Here is a 22,862-nt window from a genome sequence, read left to right as displayed (position 1 = left end):
TAAGGAAAGTCTTTATGAATCGCCAGATTACACATACTGAACTCTGCACAACTTGGTCTGTCAACTGAAAAGAGATAATTTCTTTGGAAATATCTAAAAGGCTGAACATCCCAGATCATAATAGAGTGGCACCAGGCAAGAAACAGAGCAGTAAGAGCAAAGAGACAGCCTGTCAAGCTGCGGGAAGTGGCCTCACTGATGTTCCATTATGTTTTCCAATTGATCGAACAGGTTGCTGCCAGCTTGCTTGGGATCAGCCCCTCATGGATGCTCACTGTGATCATTTTCAGTGACGCAGGCAGACTTCTTCCAATCCTGATGAAGGATCCAAAAAAAAAAAAATGAAATCCCTAACTCAATGTTTTAAAAAAAAGGGTTCAAAGGGAAATAAGTTAAGAAAGAAAATGTAGGAGACTCTCTGTAAATTTAGAGAAAATGAAGTTCTAGTGTCTGGGATTAGCAAAGACTAAATTTTCTATAGGCTGGCTGTTTTCTTTTCACATCCCAAACTCTGTAAGGTCTCAGTTTTATAGACGATTTTTATCTCTTGAAGCTGGGGTCTGCTATCTAATTGAAGTCTGCTGACTAATTGACAGCTTTGTTTTATGAAAGAAATAGAAATAATCTCAGGCAAAATGTAGTAAGTAAACACCAAAAATCCTTTTCACAATTTGTCTACAATTTGGTTTACATTACAAAACTATTAAAGATGAATTGATTTCCATTTTCTTGCTATTATAAATGTGAATGCTTTTGTATTTATTAAGATTATGGAATATTACTTATAATTTACTTTTCATATATAATGAATTGTTTTGGCTGTGTCACTACCCAGAATCTCATCTTGAATTGTAATCTCCATGATCCCCATGTGTCAAGGGTAGGAGGTAATTGAATCATGGGAGTGGTTTCCCCCGTGTTGTTCTCGTGATAGTGAGTGAGTCTCACAGGATCTGATGGTTTTATAATCATCTCGCATTTCCCCCGCTTACACTCACTGTGTCCTATCACCCTGAGAAGAAGGTGCCTGCTTCTCCTTTGCCTGCCACCATGATTGTAAGTTTCCTGAGGCCTCCCCAGCCATGCAGAACTAAGAGTCAATTAAATCTCTTTCTTTATAAAGTACCCAGTCTTGGGTATTTTTTCATAGTAGTGTGAGAATGGACTAATACATGACTGTTAAGATAACTTTTTTTTCTTTTTTTGCTTGATAAAGTCTTTATATATCTTCTAAAATCAAATACTATTTCTTAGAAGCCTTCTGAAAATACTGTGCCTGAATATTGATGCTATACACAGAGATATTAACGTCTCCTTTAGGAATTTATGTTCACAAGGCAACCCTCACAAGAATTTAAAGCCTTATTTTGTATACCTATATAAAATATTTTCATTTAAGTGATACTAGAGTAATACGTCCACCCCCAGGGAAAGTGACAAAAGAAAAAAAAATTCAAACAATTCAATGTCAATCAGACTTCAATACTACTATAAGAAAAAATTTCCAGGTAATAACTATTCACAGTAGAAAATAACAAATTCCACAAGAAATGAAAGTACTATGAATGAGAAGCTATAGAAACCACACACAAAAAATGACTACTGAAGACAATGACTTCAGATGTTAAAATAAATCAGATAATAGAATATAATAATATTATAACATTCAGATACTAATATTAGAACATGAAATATGTATTATTATTATGAATAACAAATACATGGATACTTGAAAATATGAAAAAGGTGAATGATTAGAAGTGAGCATATATAACACACAAATAATTTGAGTTTAAAATAAAATATTAGAAGAAATAGAACTAGTAATACAACTTAATCGAAGTAATGATTAAAAAAAGAGAGAAAGGAAGGAAGGAAGGGAAAACCAAAAAAAGAGAAAGAAAAGAGAGAGAGAGAATGAGGGAGGAAGGAAGGAAGGGAAGAAGGAAGGAAGGAAGGAAGGAAGGAAAGAAGGAAGGAAGGAAGGAAGGAAGGAAGGAAAGAAGGAAGGAAGGAAGGAAGGAAGGAAGGAAAGAAGGAAGGAAGGAAGGAAGGAAGGAAGGAAAGAAGGAAGGAAGGAAGGAAGGAAGGAAGGAAAGAAGGAAGGAAGGAAGGAAGGAAGGAAGGAAAGAAGGAAGGAAGGAAGGAAGGAAGGAAGGAAAGAAGGAAGGAAGGAAGGAAGGAAGGAAGGAAAGAAGGAAGGAAGGAAGGAAGGAAGGAAGGAAAGAAGGAAGGAAGGAAGGAAGGAAGGAAGGAAAGAAGGAAGGAAGGAAGGAAGGAAGGAAGGAAGGAAGGAAAGAAGGAAGGAAGGAAGGAAGGAAGGAAGGAAGGAAGGAAGGAAAGAAGGAAGGAAGGAAGGAAGGAAGGAAGGAGAGAATGAAGGAAGGAAGGAAGGAAGGAAGGAAGGGGAGAAGGAAGGAAGGAAGGAAGGAAGGAAGGAAGGAAGGAAGGAAGGGGAGAATGAAGGAAGGAAGGAAGGAAGGAAGGAAGGAAGGAAGGAAGGAGAGAATGAAGGAAGGAAGGAAGGAAGGAAGGAAGGGAAGAAGGAAGGAAGGAAGGAAGGAAGGAAGGGGAGAAAGAAGGAAGGAAGGAAGGAAGGAAGGAAGGGGAGAAGGAAGGAAGGAAGGAAGGAAGGAAGGAAGGAAGGAAGGAAGGGGAGAATGAAGGAAGGAAGGAAGGAAGGAAGGGGAGAAGGAAGGAAGGAAGGAAGGAAAGAAGGAAGGAAGGAAGGAAGGGGAGAATGAAGGAAGGAAGGAAGGAAGGAAGGGCAGAATGAAGGAAGGAAGGAAGGAAGGAAGGGGAGAATGAAGGAAGGAAGGAAGGAAGGAAGGAAGGGGAGAAGGAAGGAAGGAAGGAAGGAAGGAAGGAAGGAAGGGAGGAAGGGGAGAATGAAGGAAGGAAGGAAGGGGAGAATGAAGGAAGGAAGGAAGGAAGGAAGGAAGGAAGGAAGGAAGGAAGGAGGGAAAGAATGAAGGAAGGAAGGAAGGAGGGAGGGAGGGAGGGAAATTCTCCTCTTAGGCATAGCAGGGTAAAATTGCAGTAAACCAAAGATAAAGAGAAAGTCTTAGAAGCAGCTGAGATGAGAGAAGATTGTCTGCAAAGGAACTTTAATTAACTTAAGGGCTGACTTTTCAAGGACAAGACCAGAAGTGAACGAAATTGTTATATCTTTAATGTACTGAAAGAAAACACATTTCAACCTAGATTGTTGTAATCAGTGAAACCATCTCTCAAGAACAAGAACAGAACAAGGACAAAACAAGCACAGAATAAAGACATTATCTGAAAACAAAACAGAGATTTCCCCACTTAAAACTGTCAACAAAATGAACGGTGATAATGAGTTTCAAAAATTGGGTAAAAAGAATTGAGAAATAATAATAAGCTCCCAAGTTAGACATACAAGAAACAGAAAATAAGGAGAAAAGCAAAACACAAAATAAGATTCTAGAAATAAATCAAAATACTGAATTCAAGAGAAGTGCCTTAAATATAAAACCAAATATATTAAATAAATTGTATATAATATTATACTAGGTAAGTATTAACTAAATTAATACTGCTATTCAAAAATTGTATATAATATTACACTAGGTAAGTGTTAAATTAATGCTGCTCTTCAAAAATTCCATATAATATTACACTAGGCAAGAATTAATGCTGCTATTCAAAAATTGTATACAATATTACATTAGGTAAGTATTAATTAAATTAATGCTGATATTCAATTATTAATATCAAACAAATTAGAAATAAAGCATAAGTGTTAGCTTTATATGGATTACTACTATAAGGTAAAAATATTCAAAAAGCCAGGAACATATGTGCACTTCTAATTACTGGAATCATACAGAAAACAGTCAGTAACAAACACGTATCTAGATCATTCATATATGATTGAAATGTAAAGCACACTTACAGTTAATGATCAAAATAAAATTGCAATTTAAAAAAGAGTTCAAATTAAGCAATAAGGAATCTTCTATCAATCAAAACTTAGAGACGATTTCACTGGACTATTAGATTATTTTGATAAGGACAATAGTGATTATAAGGATCTAGAGCAACGTAAAAATGTGTAGTGAAATAAGCTCGACAAAAAGAATGTATGTTAAATAATACTTTGGAAACTGATTTCCAAAACAAATAGCAGCATCCTTTGGACAGTACACCTTAACTCGGAGAGGACTTAAGGGAGCCAATTGGGGTACTGGAGGTGTATTATACCTTGATCTGTGCTGCAGTTACGTAGCTGTAACATTTCAAAATATTCATCAAGCTGTGCACTTCACATCATGCACTTTGCTTTACAATGTTATGCCTCAACAAGAAAAAAAAAAATTCAATGGCTGCAGTATAGTGGTCTTACACAAAATTTTTAAGAAAAATTTAAAGCAAAACATAGAAGAGAAAATTCAATAAACCTACAAAAGAAATGGAAAAACTCACAATTAATGAACTTAGCATCCATTTTAATATAAAAGCAGACAGCAGAAAACAATGAAATAAATGTAAATAATAATAATAACTGGCAATTAGAGAATAAAATGCAGATTTTTTTTTTGATAAAGACTAAAATAATACTAAAATAGCCAAGTGTAAAACCCAAGAGTAAGAAAAGTAGATAAGGAACAAGAAATATATTTTATATAATATAGGAGACTTTTACTTCTAATTTAAAGTGATTAAAAATCTTTGAATATTTGATGAAAAAAAATTTAAAGCTAAGATGGAAAAAATATATTACTTATCTAACCTGACTCAAAATGAAATAGTAAAGAAGAATAATCTTGTAATCATTAATGAAATTGCACCTATAGTCAACATCTTCACAAAGAAGATGACAGACTGAATAATTTTAAGGGCAAGTTCCACCACACATTCAAGCAACAGATTTTATGTGATCTATTTCCCTAGAACTTCTAAAGGGGGAAAAAAAGATAAACAGAAGTGTAAGTAGTTTGCATTTGTATCTTCTAATCTTTAAGATTAGGATCAAGATACAAATGCAAACTACTTACACTTCCCTTTATCTTTCTTTTTTTCCTTAGGAGTTCTAGGCAGTTTACTAAGAAATGAATTATATGCATAAAACAAAATTCTAGTTATTTGCAATTGGATTGTTATGTCCATAGCAAATGTAACAAATTTATAAATAAATTATTAGGGTTAATAAAAAAGTTTATAATGGCTGATTAACCAAAAAAACAAAAACAAAAACATGGCAATAATTATTTCTTTTTTTTCTAATTATTTCCAAGGAGGTTTCCATATCTTGTCAACCTCAATATTTTTTACAAGGGCAAATCAAATTCTGAATTATGTTAAATGATGTAAAAGGCCTTTTGGAACAGAGTTATAAAATTTCATCAAACAATATGGGTGAGATATACCATCAAATATTATAAAGATTCCAATTCTTTCCAGTTGAATCAAAGGATAAGTGAATGAATATAATTTAATACATTTATATAATAAAATATCATAGGGGAATAGAAGTGACTAAACTATAGATGTTTGCATGGAAAACTTCCAGGAGAAATAATATAGTTTTGAATAATAAAAGCAAATCACAGAATGATACATATTGCAACTGGTTTTGTAAAGTGCAAAACAGGCAAAAAGTTTAAAATAAACACTTTTTTTAGGGATATATGTCTATATTGTTAGTGTATTTTTAGCTGTTTTCAATACTCAAAACTCAAAATTTTATAATTTTTTTTTTTTTTTTTCTCATGAAACTCTCTAAAACACGTGGAACTCCTTCCATTTAGAGACTCCATCACCTTTACAGTCACATACTTCCTCATCCATCTAGCTGAAGGGTAAGAAGAGCAAGGAAGAACACGCCCACATCTGGTCCCAAAGTGCGACATATCACTTCCATTCATTTTCCAGTTAAGCAAGAACTTTTCATGTCGCCCCACCTAAATACAAGGGAGCTCGGGGGCAAGCTCTCACAGAGGCAGCTGCTTCACAGGGATCACTTTACAATAATCCAGGGAGCTTACGTTTCTTGTGCAAGTTAAGCAACTCTGTTATAAGATGCAAATGAAACATGAAAAACATAGGAGGGGATATATATGTAAACTTAGTGTTATTTTGAGACAAAGTGGGAAATGCAGTCATGGTAAGAAGAGTGGGCCTTTCAAAGATACAGGTAATATTATACTTTATAAGTTTGAGGTAAGTATATAAATGTTTATAATATTGTTATTGAAAATGTGCAAAATTTGTATGACTATCATATCTCTATATACAGCCACTCCTTAGTGTTTGGTTCCAGGACCTCCCATGGATGCCAAAATCTGTGGATGCTCAAGTTCGTGATATAAAAAGGCCTGTATGTAATGTATCTGCATGTAATGTATGCACATCCTCCTATACTTCAAATTGTCTCCACATTACTTATGATATCTAATACAATATAAATGCTATGTTATTAGTTGCCAGTCTATACTGTTTAGGGAATAATGACAAGAAAAATAAAAGTCTGGACATGTTCAGTACAGATACAATCTTTTTTTAAAAAATATTTTTGACCCAGAGTTGGTTGAATCCTCTGATGTAAAATCATCTGATGTAGAGGACTGACTGTAAATATACAAATATAATACACATATACATATATGTTTGTGAGCTGTGTGTGTGTGTGATTGACCACAAAAGATGAAAAATAAGACAGAAGTGAATGCACTTGATCCTTGAACAATGCAAGGATTAGGTCCCCCATCTTCACAAGGTCCACATACATGCTGAACCTTCGACTTCCCCAAAACTTAACTGTTTTTAGCCTACTTTTGTCCAGACACCTTAATGATAGTATAAACAGCTGATCAACGTATAAAAAGACTAGTATCTACATATATTCGTGGGATACCAAACTTTTTCTTAATTTTTTTTATATTCCTATGCTGTGCAGTTTTGCAAATTGTCACAATCTTTAAAAGTTGTTTCAACTGATTTATTGAAAAATACCACATGTTAGGGGACCTGAACAGTTCAAACCCATGTTGTTCCTGGGGCAACTGTACAATGTTAATTATGATAATCAATAGTATTTATTGAGTACTACTTAATAGGAACCAGGAGTTGTTTGAATACTTTAAATGGTTAGCTTTGTTAATCATCACAGCACATCTATAATGCTAGCACAGTTCCCACCATCTAAAAGATGAAATGATACATACCCTGCCAAGGTCACACAGCTTGGGTGAGCCAAAACTTGCAAAGCTAGTAAGTGACAAAGATGGATTTTTTTTTTAAAAAAAAGGTAAAAAATTTCAAAGTGGAAATCCTGGTGAATGTGACTGGGAATGTTCCACATTTTAAAATTTTTATCTCAAATAACTTTGCAAAAAAGAAATACTACAGAGAAAGAATGATTTTTTTCAGAGAATTTAGAGCAGGACAATATATAGGGAAACTCAAGGGGCTACAGCAAAATAATGAGTGAGAGATTATAGCAAAATAATGAGTGAGAGATGACAGTGGTTTATAAAAATTTAGTGGCGGAAACAAAATGGAAAAAATATGGGAATATTTATATCTATATATATTTTAGTGCACAAAAAATAAATTTCTGATTGATCAAATGGTTGTTCAAAAAAGGAATGGCAGCCAAGAATGCTAAGTCTTTCTCAATAAAAACAGGATGTAAGTTTCACTCCTACACAGACATGATGGGAAGAAAATTAATAAAGAATATAATAAAGAATAGTATTTGGCTATAAAATCAAATTTTAGTTGATTCTGAGGTTACTATAAGACACTAAAGTCTTACAAGTGATCTCAGAGGTAAGTCTGGAATCATGTGCGCATATATATATATATACACACACACACACATATATATATAAACACACACACATATATATACACACATATATAATATATTTAGATATATAAGACTGGTATAACATGTGTTGTAAATTAAGGAGCCATCAATACACTGATTCTACTTAATTGTCATGGGACAAGATGTGTTTTCCTATGTAGCAATTTTAAATACAAATTTTATATTTTTTAAAGAGCACCCTGGAAAAAGCAGTAGGTCATTCTTTAAAAATAGATGCCAGAACAAGAGCAGAGTTAGAAATGGAAAACTGAAAAGAGTCAGCCAATGATGTAGTAAAGAAGCCAAGAAAGTATGTTGGAAATAGAAGGAATATAAATAAATGTTTTCAAATTGTGGTATTGCTAAAGTACAACAAGTGATACTAAGTGACTGAGTGGGATGACAGCAGAGAATGTATTATTAAAGTTGGCAATTGGAAAGTTCTTGGTGACTTTGATAAGACTTTTCGTAGAGTAGTCAGCAGAGAAACCTGACTGTAGTGGGTTAGAGAGTGGGAGATGGCAACAGTAGAGATAGAAATAAAATATGACATCTTAAAGAAATTTTACTGTAAATAACATGGATGCAGCTGTAGGCCATAATCTTAAGCGAAGTAACACAGAAACAGAAAATCAAATACTGCATGTTCCCACTTATTAGTGGACTCTGAACACTGAGTCAGCAGGGACACAAAGATGGAAAAAATAGACACTGAGGATTATAAAAGAGTTGGGGGAGGGAGGATAGAAAGGATCGGGAATCTACTCAGTAGGTACTATGTTGACTACTTAGGTGATGGGATCATCAGAAGCCCAAACCTCAGCATTATGCAATGGAACAAACTTGCAACAGATGCCCCCAAGTCTAAAGTAACAATTTTAAGAAATATAAAAACAGTGAGTTGTTTTTAATTAGAAAAAGAAATTTTGCTGTAAATTGATATAGAAAATTACAGCAAAATAATTTGCTATAAATGGACAAGCAAATGAAGGTGGACGTTGGTTGCAAGGAAGGAATTATAGTTCTCTGCAAGATGACTGGAGTACTGAACTAGGAGAGTGAATTCAATGAATCATAAAAAAAGAAAGGGTGTTTGTGGAAATGAGGGTATTCAGTAGGCAAAGTGGATGGGATCCCAAGCATAAGACCTGCAGGCCAGAGTTAGGAAGACTGAGGCATTTCCTACATCATGTGGAAAGACAACCGTGGACAGAGAGAACATGGCTTCAAAGATTTAGTGTTAGCTTTTGTCATCTTCCTGCTTCTATTTTCTTGGTAAAGTGAAATTTGAGGAAGGGTTATCAGATGGCAAATAGGGGTATAGTGGAGGCAAATGGATGGGCAGTGAGAATAATTTACAAAATAATCATCTAAGAAAGTGCGAAAGCAAATTTTGCCAGGAAATATAATAGTCTGTGTGAGAAATAACTGCCAATCTAAAATCTGTGTTCATGATTTTTAAAGTAAGAACAGTTCACATTGTTGTGGGATTTCTTCATCCTGGGTTGCAAACATGGAATGAAGGTGAGTTTGGTTTCACTAATAATCGTTTTGCCAGTAATTATGAAGGTGAGAGAAGGGGACAAGGAAGTTGAGGGTATTTGCAATGACTGATTTTAAGAAAGGATCATGAAATCTAAACTGAGTAAGTGAAGAAACATCCAAAGATGGATGAGTACAAGTTAAAAAACAAAAAGAATAAGATGTATAGATTGAGATGTCCAAATGTATTAAAGAGTAAGTGAAGCGGAGCTATAAAGAGCTAAAAAAATAAGAAGCATTATTTCTAATTAGACTAAATGAAAAAGATAATCTCTTGCTTTGTCTTGAGTTATGAACATTTTATCAGGCAATTCTGCCATTATCAGTTTAAAAGCAAACTATTTGCTGTAATTGTTTTTTAATTTTTCTTTCTGGTTTCTAGTTGTGATTGACCCTCACACCACTCCCTCAAAAAATGTCAGATTCTGTCTTTCAAAGTTGGACAACAATCCTTCTTAGAATTTCTACACATACAAAAGTTTAAAACAGAAAATGAGGTAACATTTTAAAATTATATTTTAAAGTCATTTCTTCCTGGTGTATTAAGGGTAGAGATTCAAGCACAATACCCTTAAATAAAAATGTGCTGTGATCACATTTAACTATCTGAAAGAGGAATTTTTTTCTCTATTTTAATCATCTTCAATCTCCACATGAATATTGTGTCTTTAAGCAATATGTCTTTATGCTAACTGTGAAAATAAATTTCATATTCTATATTGACATGTAGAGCTTTTAGTAAACGGACTAAGAATAAAATTTAATACTATGATTTTAAGAATTGAAGAGGAAAGACGCATGAAAGGTGGCTTGCCAGTTATGATAGGTTTATTTTAGAGAAAATAAACCTGAGAGGGGCATCTGGCTGAATTAGGTTACAGCCACAATCTCTAACAGACTAACAGTTTTTCAGGATTCAGGGTGGGAGAGTTTATTAGAAGCTTGCATTGCTTCTGTGGTTTTTTTTCTGTGTTTTGTTGTTGTTGTTGCTGTTGTGCATATCTGAGAGTTGTGTGTTTGTTCCCATACATCTTTCTGCAGCTGCAGGCACATCCCCCAACTCTGCTTTTAGCTTCCCTATCTTAGTGCACTTGAAGAGAAACAAATGTGCTTATTAAGGCCCACTGTTTTACTGGGGCCCCTTGTATGAGGGTGAAGTTTGACAGTTACCCAAGAGACTTTCCCCCCACCTTCCTCTGTGCCTGAGGTCTGCTCTTTATGACTGCTTGTAATTAGAAGAGAAGTGGTTTCCTTGAAATGCATGAGGCTAGAAATGGAGCTGGAATTTAAAATGGCGGTGTTGGTCCAAAATGACAGCGCCCCTGCTCTAACAATAATAAGTGTGAAAAATGTTACTTTTTTTTTTTTTTTTTTTTTTTTTTTGAGATGAAATCTTGCTCTATCACATAGGCTGGAGTGCAGTGGTAAGATCTTGGCTCACTGCAACCTCTGCCTCCTGCATTGAAGTGATTCTCTTTCCTCAGCTTCCTAAGTAGCTGGGCTTACAGGCATGCACCACTATGCCTGGCTAATTTTTGTATTTTTAGTAGAGATGGGTTTCACCATGTTAGTCAGGCTGGTCTCAAACTCCTGACCTCAGGTGATTCACCTGCCTTGGCCTCCCAAAGTACTGGTATTACAGGTGTAAACTACTGCACCCATACACATCTGCTTATTAAAAGCATTTCAGATTTCTTTCAATGTTTGCTAGCTTAGGTTTAGGGAGAAACAGTGATGATTTAATTGATAAAGAGATCACATAAATATTGTATTATTGAATTTTGAATATAAAAGTAAATGTGTAACTTATCAAACAAAACTCCTTTATTTATAGATAAGGAATCAGAAAACAAAAACTTTTTTTAAAGGGGTTTGTTGAAAGGCAGCAAGTGCTTACATTCCTACATCCAAGTCCACTGAACTATCTTCTGCTGAATTTTTATGATGTTCTTATTTGGTACTTATTGTTATTTGTGGGGATAATATGGTATAAAAGAATAATAAGTAACATGACCTATTAATTTTTAAAGTTGGACTTTTCTTCACAATATAATTCATAAAATAATTTTAAGCAGGGATGTATCAGTATAGAAATTCGTTTTCCAAGAAAATTCAATACATAATGCATTCCTTACTTGAATTTTATCACAAACTTTGCAGTCTGTCAAGCTGTCATTTAAAGGCATACCTCATAGATATTGCAGGTTGAAGTATAGACCACCAAGATAAAGTGATCATTACAATGATGTAAGACACACAAAATTTTGGTTTCTCAGTGCATATAAATGTATGCTTACTACATACTGTAATCCATAAGGGTGCCTTATCATTATATCTAAAAACATGTACATAGCTTAATTTAAAAATATTTTATTGCTGAAAAATGCTAATGATCATCTGAGACTTCAGAGAGCTGTAATCCCTTTGCTGGTAGAGAATCTCACCTCAATATTGATGGCTGCTGACTGATTAGGGTTCTGGGACAATTTCTTAAAATAGGATGAAGAATTTTGTCACATTAATTGACTCCTCCTTTCACAAAAGGCTTCTGGGTAGCATGCATTGTTGTGTGATAATGTTATCCACAGTAGAATATTTTTTCAAATTGAAGTCAATTCTCTCAATCCCTGCTGCAGCTTTATCAAATAAGTTTATGCAATGTTCTAAATTCTTTTTTGTTATTTCAACAATGTTCACAGCATCTTTACCAGAAGTAGATTCCATCTCAAGAAACCACTTTCTTTGGTCAGCCACAAGAAGCAACTCCTCATCCATTCATGAGATTGCAGTAATTCAATCACATTTTCAGGCTCTGCTTCTATTTCGAATTCTCTTGCTATTTCCACCACCTCTGCAGTTGATTCCTCCACTGGGGTCTGGAATCTCTCAAAGTCATTCATGAGGGTTGGAATCAATGTCTGCCATACTCCTGTTAATGTTGGTATTTGGACATTGCCCCATGAATCAAAAGTATTCTTAATGGCTTCTTGAACTGTGCATTTTTTCTCGACAGCTTTAATTAACTATGACCACATTAATCAGAGGAATCATTATCTATGAAACTTCTAGCATTACGAAATATATTTCTTACATAATAAGACTTGAAAGTTGAAATTACTCCAGGATACATGTGCTGCAGAATAGATACTGTGTTATCAGGCATGAAAAAAATGTTAACCCCTTGTATATCTCCATCAGAGCTCTTCCATGACTGGCTGTATTGTCAATGAGCAGTAATCTTTTGAAAGGAATCTTTTTTCCTAAGCAGTAGGTCTCAATAGACGGCTTAAAATATTCAGTTAACCATGCTTTAAACGGATATACTGCCATCCAGGCTTTGTTTTTCCATTCCTAGAGCACAGGCCGAGTATATTCGACATAATTCTTAAAGGCACTAGGATTTTTGAAATAAATAAGCATTGTCTTCATCTTAAAGTAATCAGCTGTATTGGCCCCTAACAAAACAGTCAGCCTGTCTTTTGAAACTTTGAAGCCAGGCATTGACTTCTCCTCTGTAGTTATGAAAGTCCTACATGACATCTTCTTCCAGTATAAGACTTAGTATATATCGAGAATCTATTGGTTTCGCCATCTTTATCAAGTATCATAGCCAGGTCTTCTGAAAAACTTGCTGCAGCTACTCCATGAACACTCATGGCTTCATCTTGCTCTTGTGTATTATGGAGACAGCTTCTTTTCTTAAACCTCATGAACCAACCTCTGCTAACTTCAAACTTTCCTTCTGCAACTTCCTTACCTCTTTCAGCCATCATAGAATTGAAGAGAGTTGGAGCCTTGCTCTGGGTTAGGTTTTGGTTTAAGGGAATGTAGCAGCTGGTTAGACCTTCTATCCGGAACACTCAAATTTCCTCCGTATCAGTAACAGTAGCTGTTCTGCTTTCTTATCTTTTGCATGTTTGCTGGAGTAGTAAACTTAACTTACTTCAACAGCTTTTCCTTTGTAGTCACAGCTGAGTGAACCATTTGGTACAAGAGGCCTAACTTTCAGCCGATCTCAACTTTCGACATGACACTATGTTTAATGATTTCTAGTTTTTGATTTTTGAATTAAATCAAGAGATATCCTTTTACTTAAACACTTAACAAGTCATTGTAAGGTTATTAATTAGCCTAATTTTAAAATCATTGTGTTTCAAGGAATGGGAAAACTTGAGGAGGAGAGAAATGGAAAAAGGGTCAATTATTGGAGCAGTGAGAACACACATTTATCCATTAATTTTGCCATTGTGTATGGGCTTGGTTTGTGGCACTCTCAAAACAATTACAACAATAACATCAAAGATCACTGATCACAAATCACCGTAAAAGATACTATAATAATGAAAAAGTTTGCAATATTTGGATAATTACCAAAATGTGACACAGAGACAGAAAAAAAGCACATGCTGTTGGAAAAATGGCAGCAATACACTTGCTTGATGAAGGCCTACTACAAACCTTCAATTTGTAAAGTGCAATATCTGTGAAACACAAAAATAGGAGATATGACTCTACTGTACATATTTTAATATAGTCTTAATTCAAATACATTAATTTGACATTAGATGAAAATTCTATTTTCCAATTTGAAGTCAAATTTTGAACAGCGGTTATCCCTTCCTTCAAATTTTATAAAACATAGTCTACCTTATTAACAAGGACATTTTCAAAGGTTATTTACTAATGACAACTTAGATACAGAGTTATGCTTCAGTAACAGCTATGTTCATATAAAGCTTCTCATTAAAATGTTATTTTATCACCATTTGTGTTATGAATTATGACAGTAGTAATATTTTGGGATATTTTAAGATATTATGGCTGATATGGTTTGGCTGTGTCTCCACCCAAATCTCACCTTGAATTGTAATAATCCCCAAGTGTCAAGGGCAGGGCCAGGTGGAAATAATTGAATCATGGGGGCGGTTTCTACCATACTGTTCTCGTGGTAGTGAATAAATCCCACCAGATCTTATAGTTTTATAAATGGGAGTTCCCCTACACAAGCCCTTTTGCCTGCCACATGTAGATGTAACTTTGCTCCTTGTTCATCTTCGACCATGATTGTGAGGCCTCCCTAGCCATGTGGAGTTAAACCTCTTTCATTTTTAAATTGCCTCATCTCAGGTATGTCTTTACTAGCAGTATGAGAACAAACTAATACAGTAAATTGGTACTTGGAGTGGGGTGCTGCTGTAAAGATCCCTCACAATTGGAAATGACTTTGGAACTGGCTAATAGGCAGAAGTTGGAACCATTTGCAGGGCTCAGAAGAAGATAGGAAAATGTGGAAAAACTTGGAAATTCTTACAGACTTGCTGAATGGCTTTGACCAAAATGCTGTTAGTGATGTGGAATGAGAAGTCCAGCCTGAGGTGGTCTCAGATGGAGATGAGCAACTTGGGAACTGGCATAAAGGTCACTCTTGCTGTGCAAAGAGACTGGTGGCATTTTGCCCCTGCCCTAGAGATCTGTGGAACTTTGAACTCGAGAGAGATGATTTAGGGTATCTCGCAGAAGGAATTTCTAAGTGACGAAACATTCAAAAGAAAGTAGAGCACACAAGTTTGGAAAGTTTGCAGCCTGACAATGCAAGAGAAAAGAAAAACCAATTTTCTGGGGAGAAATTCAAGCCAGCTGCAGAAATTTGCGTAAGTAATAAGAAGTCGAATGTTAATCACCAACACAAGGGGAAAATGTCTCTTTCGGGCATCCTCTCCCAGAATAGGCCCAAAAGCATAGGAGGAAAAAATGGTTTCATGGGCTGGGCCCAAGGCCCCTCTGCTGTATGCAGCTTAGGGACTTGGCATTCTGCCTCCAAGTTGCTCTAGCCATGGCTAAAAGGGACCAATGTACAGCTGGGCCTTGGCTTCAGCGTGTGCAAGCCCCAAGCCTTGGTGGCTTCCATGTGATGTTGAGACTGCGGGTACACAGAAGTTAAGAATTGAGGTTTGGAAACCTCTGCCTAGATTTCAGAGGATGTATGGAAATGCCTGGATATTAGGCAGAGGTTTGCTGCAGCAGGTGGGACCCTCATGGAGAACCTCTGCTAGGGCAGTGCAGAAAGGAAATGTGGGGTTGGAGGCCCCACAAAGAGTGTCCACTGGGAAACTGCCTAGTGGAGCTGTGAGAAAAGGGCCACCAGCCTGCAGACTCCAGAATGGTAGATCCACTGAGAGCTTGTAATCGTGTGCCTGGAAAAGTTACAGGCACTCAATGCCAGCCTGTGGAACCAGCCAGCAGTGGAGGGCTGTACCCTGCAAAGTCACAGGGGTGGAACTGCCCAGGCTTGGGAGCCCTCCTCTTGCATCAGCATGACCTAGATGTGAGACAAGGAGTCAAAGGAGATCATTTTGGAGCTCTAAGATTTGCCTGCCCTACTGGATTTCAGACTAGTTTGGAGACTGTAGCCCCTTCGTTTTGGCCAATTTATCCCATTTGGAATGGGTGTATTTACCCAATGCCTGTAGCCATGATATCTAGGAAGTAATTAACTTGATTTTGATATAGGCAGAAGGGACTCATAGGCAGGTGTCCTCACTTAAATCTCACCTGGAATTACATTAATCCCCCTAGGTCAAGGGCCAGCTCAGGTGGAGATAATTGAATCATGGGGCTATTTCCCCCATACTGTTCTTGTGAGAGTAAATAAGTCTCACAATATCTGATGGTTTTATAAATGGGAATTCCGCTGTATATATGAGAGTGCCAAAATGCATTTTCAAGTTGAATACTAATGGTTAATTGTATTATTTAATATTATGAAATTTTGTCCTATAGAATCCTTGCTCACCTCTAAAACCTCTTTCACTTAATGTGCACTTGCATTCAATGAAAGAGATGCTATCCATGTGGTATGGTTATCTAGAAAGAGAAATATAGATTATAGAATGCATAAATGTAGCATAAATGAAATTTATAAATAACACAATGTTTGAAAAGCCATCAATTTAGGCAAAGTTAATAAAAAAAGATACTATCTATGTGTAAGGCAGCATATATTTTTAAAAAGTTGTATGAGGTATAGTCTCAGTCTATATTCTGCTGCTATAACAATTCCACAGATTGGGTAATTTATAAACAACAGACGTCTGTCTGACATTTGTGGAGTCTGGGAAGTCCAAGAGCATGATGTTGGCATCTGCTGGAGGTCACCCCATGGCGGAAGGTGGAGGACAGAAGTGAGCACATGAGACAGACAGGGAAGCCAGGTGAACTCAACCTTCTTACGAGGAAGCCACTCTCAATGATAATGGCATTAATCCATTCACAAAGGCAGAGCCCTCATGTCATAATCACTGCTTTAAAAACCCACCTCCCAGTAGTGTTACAATGGCAATTAAGTTTTCAGTGTATGAACTTTCGTGGTATACATTCAAACTATAGCAGGCAAAGTATCCACTTTTAAAAAGAGGGTAAGCTAAAATTAAATTTTGCAAAGTCTAAATCTGCAAAACTAATATATTTTTACATGAGAGATCATTTTGGACATAGAATCTAATCATTCTGGAAATGTAAATCAAAGTCACGATGAAATATTACCTTACACTTTTTAAGGTGACTATTACAAAAGACAAGAGATAACAAATGTTGGCAAGAATGTGGAGAAAAGGGAACTCTCATACACTGTTGGTAGAATTGGAAATTGATGCAGCCATTATGAAAACCAGTATGGAGGTTCCTCAAAATTTTTAAAAAACAAACTCAAACTACTACGGGATCTAGCAATGCCACTTCAGAGTACATAAAGGAAACAAAACCAGTATGTTGAAGAGATATCTGCACCCCCATTACTGCAGAATTATTCACAATAGTCACAACATGGAAAACAACATAAGTGTCTGTTGAAAAATGAATGAACAAAAACAGCATGGTGATATAGACAATGGGATATTATCAAGCCATGAAAAAAGAAGGAAATTCTGCCATTTGCAACAGCGTGAACAAAACTAGAGGATTTCATGCTAAGTGAAATAAGCCAGACAATGAAAGACAAATACTGTCTCACGCGTATGTGGAATCTAAAAAAATGCAAACTTACAGAAGCAGAGAGTGGAACAGTGGTTTTCAGAGGTTAAAAAGGGGGGGATGGGGAGATGTTGGCCAAAGAGTACAAGCTTTCAGACATAAAACGAATATGTTCTGAGGACCTTATGTACAGCATGGTAGCTAGAATGAATAATACTGTATTGCATTGTACACTTGAAATTTGCTAAAAGAGTAGATTTTAATAGTTTTACCCTTCCCCAAACAATTAATTATATAAGGTGATGAATGTGTTAATTACCTGGATTATGGTAATCATTTCACAATTTTTACGTATGTCAAATCATCACACTGTACTCTTTAAATATATACAATTTCATTTGTCAATTATAAACTTAATAGAACTGAAAATTAAAACACTCAAAGTGCATTAATGAGCAGAAGGCTCATATCCAGACTGCAAACTGTTTCCACATGTGCTCTGAGTTTCATTTCTTCTTTTACTTCACCCTTCACTTTTCTGAGAGCTTGTCCCATCCCCTCTTCTATGTAAAATGCTACTCATCCCTCTACTATAATAGAATCTCTTGTCATAAACAAACACATATTATTTATTTTGAGTTTCTTGCTATTGACCTCCTCAAAACAGAAATATCTGCATTTAGAAATAAGAAATAGACCCAGAGATTAGCACACTGGCATTCATAAGGTCACAAAGCCATTGTATTCTTTAGCCTAGACTTAAATACAAGCCATATTTCTGGCCAATTCAATAGTTTTATTCAGACAGTGTTGGCCCATCTAATAATATAACCATGAAGGTGGTGGCTTAGGTTCAAACATCACCTGCATGAATGCAGGTACAGGCTGGGGAAAAACTATCATGATTGCGGTCACTTTGATAGCAGTGAAGGGCTGAGTCTCCGGAATGTATAACACTGTAATCATTCTGAACCTCAAATCTGGTTTATCATCACTGGTGGCAGAATTTAGATCATTTTACTTAATTATTGAGAAGCCAATGTTATTGGTGATGGCTTTGTCTTTCTAGCCCACAAACTGAAATACGTAGGTTATTGGAGGAAGGACAAGCCCCAGAACCTCTCCAATGTCATGGGAATGATGAAAATTTAATCACGTTTACTGATAGAAACTTTTGATTGTCTCCTTTGTTTCACCACCTTATTCCTATTTTCCTTCACGCCACAATATCACAACAGAAACACAGCTATTAGTAACTATTTCTGTAAGCTCTTCCAAACATTTTTTTCCTGTTTAATTGGAATGATATCACTGAGTACACAGCCACAACCATCCGTAAATCACAGAAGGCTTCCCAAGACATCCACAAGATACTGAATTTATTTCTTAGTGTGCTAATACTCTTTTAAACATTATAAAACTTGGACTTACTGTTCTTAACCTTTCTTTCCTATTAGAAAATCTTTCCAAAATTATGCCAGTGATGGTAGAAAGAAATGGAGATACATAAGAGTCCAGACTGAGTAGTCTCATTGCTGAAAATTCTTAATAATTAAAGCAGTCTGGCATCACTAAGTTTACATTAGAAACACAAGAAGTTAATTTTTAAGTATAGAAGATACCACTTCAAATATTTCCAGTCATCCGTGAATGTCATTCTGATTACTTAACAAGCAAAAGTTAGAGTATAAATGAATAATGTGCAAAATATATTTTACTGTTGATGGTAACAGCTGTTAACATTTCCCTGTGAGAGACAGCTCTGTGTATATGTGTGTAGAAACTTTTAAAAAAGAAATATTGCTGTATGAGGAATATTTCTATCAGAACTTAAACAAAATTCTTTTGAATCTCAAAAAATTAATCAAAAGTGAAGATAAACTCAATAAATGAAAACATAGAAGAAATAATGAGAAATTTTTAGCTTGTTCAATTATGTTAAAGTTTTCCCTTTGATTTCCGTTTGATTAAAGGAGAAATATTAAGATTTTCTCAACTATTTGAAACATACACAGATCAACAGGCATGATATATAACATCTTCCTCTCATTTACTGAAATGTTTTACAAATCAGATAGAAATCTGATTATTTCACAAATCAGATGGAAATCTTATTACACAATTTCTGCAAATACGTTGATCAATCACTATTTGAAATAATTTGTTTTTAATAGACTCACTGTATACTTTATAAATCCCAGCTTTAAGACAAAATAATTTTCATAAACTTGAAAACATCAAATGAGAAGCTTTTAATAATGTGAATATGTTAAAAGAGGTACTTTTAAAAATATTTGTTGCTACAAATTTTACTTTTTTTTCCTTTTGAGATGGAGTTTCATTCTTGTTGCCCAGGCTGGAATGCAAAGGAATGATCTAGACTCACTGCAACCTCCGCCTCCCAGGTTCAAGCGATTCTCCTACCTCAACCTCGCAAGTAGCTGGGATTACAGGTGCCCGCCACCAAACCCAGCTAAATTTTGTATTATTAGTAGAGAGGGGTTTCACCATGCTGGCCAGGCTAGTCTCGAACTCCTGACCTCAGGGGATCCACCGCCTCGGCCTCCCAAAGTGCTGGGATTACAGGCATGAGCCACCATGCCCGGCCAAAAATCCACTTTTTACATGAAATATTGCATTCATAACATTTAAGAAAATATTTATAACTATTAAGAATCAATTGTTTCACAGTATAAGTGAATTCCAACAAGTATCGTAGAAAAAAGAAAGTATGGCCAAGTGATCTATCTAATGATGTTAACATACATGAAAACCCAAATTTCACATTGCATTTGTGATTGTATAAATTTGTCTCCTACCAATATAATTGTTTCCATATGAAGTCAATAACATAAATTTCATTAGTTACTATATAGCTCATCCAGATCTCATAGTACTCCCTGAATATCCCTCCATGGACATTGAGATAATAAGCTATACCGACATTTCAAATATTCTTTCTTTTCAATGACATATTTCAAAATAAAAGCAAATATAAGGGTAACTACTCTAACTCTATATCCATCAACCAGTTAAAACAAATCTGATAACTTTTATATTTCTCTAAGGTGTTTTTTACAAAATGAAACAGAGTAGTTAAAGTCAGCTTTTACTTCCCATATACTCAGCAATTTCATTCTTATCCATTTCCAGAGGAAATCTCCATTTTGTGTTTATTGTATACAGTTTTTATACAGCTATATTTATACATATACAGAAACACTAATATTGTATTAGTTGATTTTAATTGAAATTCTAACATAAACAGAATTACACTGAACTTATATTTTTTGAATCTTGCTTTTTGAAATCTCCCAATGTTGATATTTGTTCATTTAATTCAAATGCAATGTTTTAATTTATTGTATAACAACATCTCCATTGATTTCCTTATTCTTCCTTTAGTGGCTATTATGGTTTCTATACATTGTTAATGATATTAGAGTCAATGACATATATATGTTTGAGTATTTATCCAGAATCAGAATTGCTGACTTGTAACCTATGTATCTCTTCTGTTTCCCTAGATTTTACCAACTTGCCTTCCAAAGTGATTGACAAATTCATATTCCAATCAATGTGAGAATTCTTATATTTCTATGTATTGGGATAAATAACCTTTTGAATTCTTACCTAAGGGAAGAATTTTCTTAAACAAAGCACATTTTCTTAAATGTGCTTTCTTTCTTTCTTAATGAGATTAAGCATTATTTATGTGCTATAGATATAGCACATAAATATTTGAGTGACTTATTCATAGTATTTGTCCCTATGTCTATGAGTGCTTGTTTTAATTATTACTCTTTTGGCATTCTTATTTTCTGTTGTCTGTTTCTTTATTAGTTACAAATGTTATAAATACATTCTTCCATTCTCCACTTATTTTTCCACTTTTTTATTGTGTCTGAATTTTAAATGTTACTCTCTAGATTTTCACCTTTTCTCCTTCTGAATACATTTATTTATCAACCTGAAATTATTGTTTAATTTGAACAATTATCAATAGCAATAATTGCAAACCCTTTATAATAAAAACTTCAAGAGTTACTCTCTGACCACCACTGCTGTCTTTCCAACTCCGTCCCCAATGCCAGCTACCCTTTATCCTTCCTGGGGATCCTTCTAGCTCTCTTCCTTTATATACTGTTTTACCATTGATACATTCTGTGATGTCCAAGATCCCCTTTTGTAATAAATTAATTGTATATATCCCTAACAATCTTGCTCCTCTCTCTTTTCATGTTGGTTGTTTGGGTAAAACACAACCATAGTTAAAATCCAATTCTCTAGCTGAATGTGGCTAGAAAGAAATGAAAAATCATGTTAAATATCGTCACTTAAATGAAAGACAAGTAACTTCAAGTTGACTCTCCATGGGTTTTATATTGTTTCCAAATATTTGAAGATTTTCTAGATATCTTTATGCTATTGATTCATAATTTAACTGCATTATAGTTAAGGAACATGTTTTGTAATAATTACATCATCTAAAATTTATTGATTTTATGGCCCATAATATAGTCTGTCTTGGTAAATGTTCTGTATGCACTTGATAAGAATGTGTATCCTACAATTTTTTAGCGGAATGTTCTATAAAATGTCAATTAGAAAGTGTTGGTGGATAGAGTTTTCAAGTACTCTATATCCTCACTGCTTTTCTGTCTACATGTTCTATCAATTATTTTGAGATTAGTGTTGTGGGATTGTCTATTTATGCTTTCAGTTTTATCAGTTTTTGCTTTATATATTTGAAATTTCTGCTACTTGTAAGTAATGGTTAGAATTTCTATGTTTTCCTAATAAATTGGCCACATTTTCATTATCCTCTTTATCTCTGTTACTATTGTTTGTTCTGAAAAATACCTTGCTATTAATATAACCACTTCGAATGTTATTTTCATCAGTATTAGCATAGTGTATCCGTTTACATTCTTACACTTTTTGCATCCTTACACTCTTTCCATCCAACATATTCGCATCTTTATAAAGTAGAAGTAGATACCTTACAGCCAGTCAGTTATTCATGCTTGCTTTTAATTTCAATGTGACAATCTTTGTGTTTAATTGTTTAGACCATTTACCTGTACTGTAATTATTGATATGGTTGTGTTTAAATTTATCATCTTGTTATTTGTTATTTTTTCTTTGTCCCATCCATTCTTTGTTTCATTTTCTTATTTTTCTGCCTATTTTGGATTAGTATTTTCTTATTACTTTGTTTTATTTCCTGCATTGACTTTATATCTATGAGTCTTTGTATTATTTTAGTGGTTGTATAAAGTTTAGGGTATACATTCTAACTTCTCACAATCTATTTTCAAATATACTATGCTACTTAACATACAATCTATCTTTACAAGAGTATACTTCTATTTAGACCTTCAAAGCTTTTATACTGTTGTATATTTTATTTCAATAGATGTTGTAAATTCCACAATACATTGCTTTATCCTTTTGTAAGTAGTGAATTATATTTTAGTTATTTAAATAATAAAATAAATATATATATATTTAC

General features: G+C 34.7%; 1 long non-coding RNA gene across 1 annotated transcript in view; it reads right to left on the bottom strand.

The window, feature by feature from the left end:
• Positions 1 to 209: 209 nt before the first annotated feature.
• The window catches only part of LOC108534058 (uncharacterized), a 32,283-nt gene continuing 9,630 nt past the window's right edge, over positions 210 to 22,862 (bottom strand). The window contains exon 3 of the long non-coding RNA XR_001886873.1: positions 210 to 315. This is a non-coding gene — a long non-coding RNA (uncharacterized LOC108534058). The remainder of the gene's footprint in view (positions 316 to 22,862) is intronic.

Source organism: Rhinopithecus bieti, unplaced genomic scaffold (assembly GCF_001698545.2).
Source record: "Rhinopithecus bieti isolate Rb0 unplaced genomic scaffold, ASM169854v2 scaffold_9996, whole genome shotgun sequence".
NCBI classification, from domain to species: Eukaryota; Metazoa; Chordata; class Mammalia; order Primates; family Cercopithecidae; genus Rhinopithecus; species Rhinopithecus bieti.
This window is presented reverse-complemented; position numbering and strand designations above follow the sequence as displayed.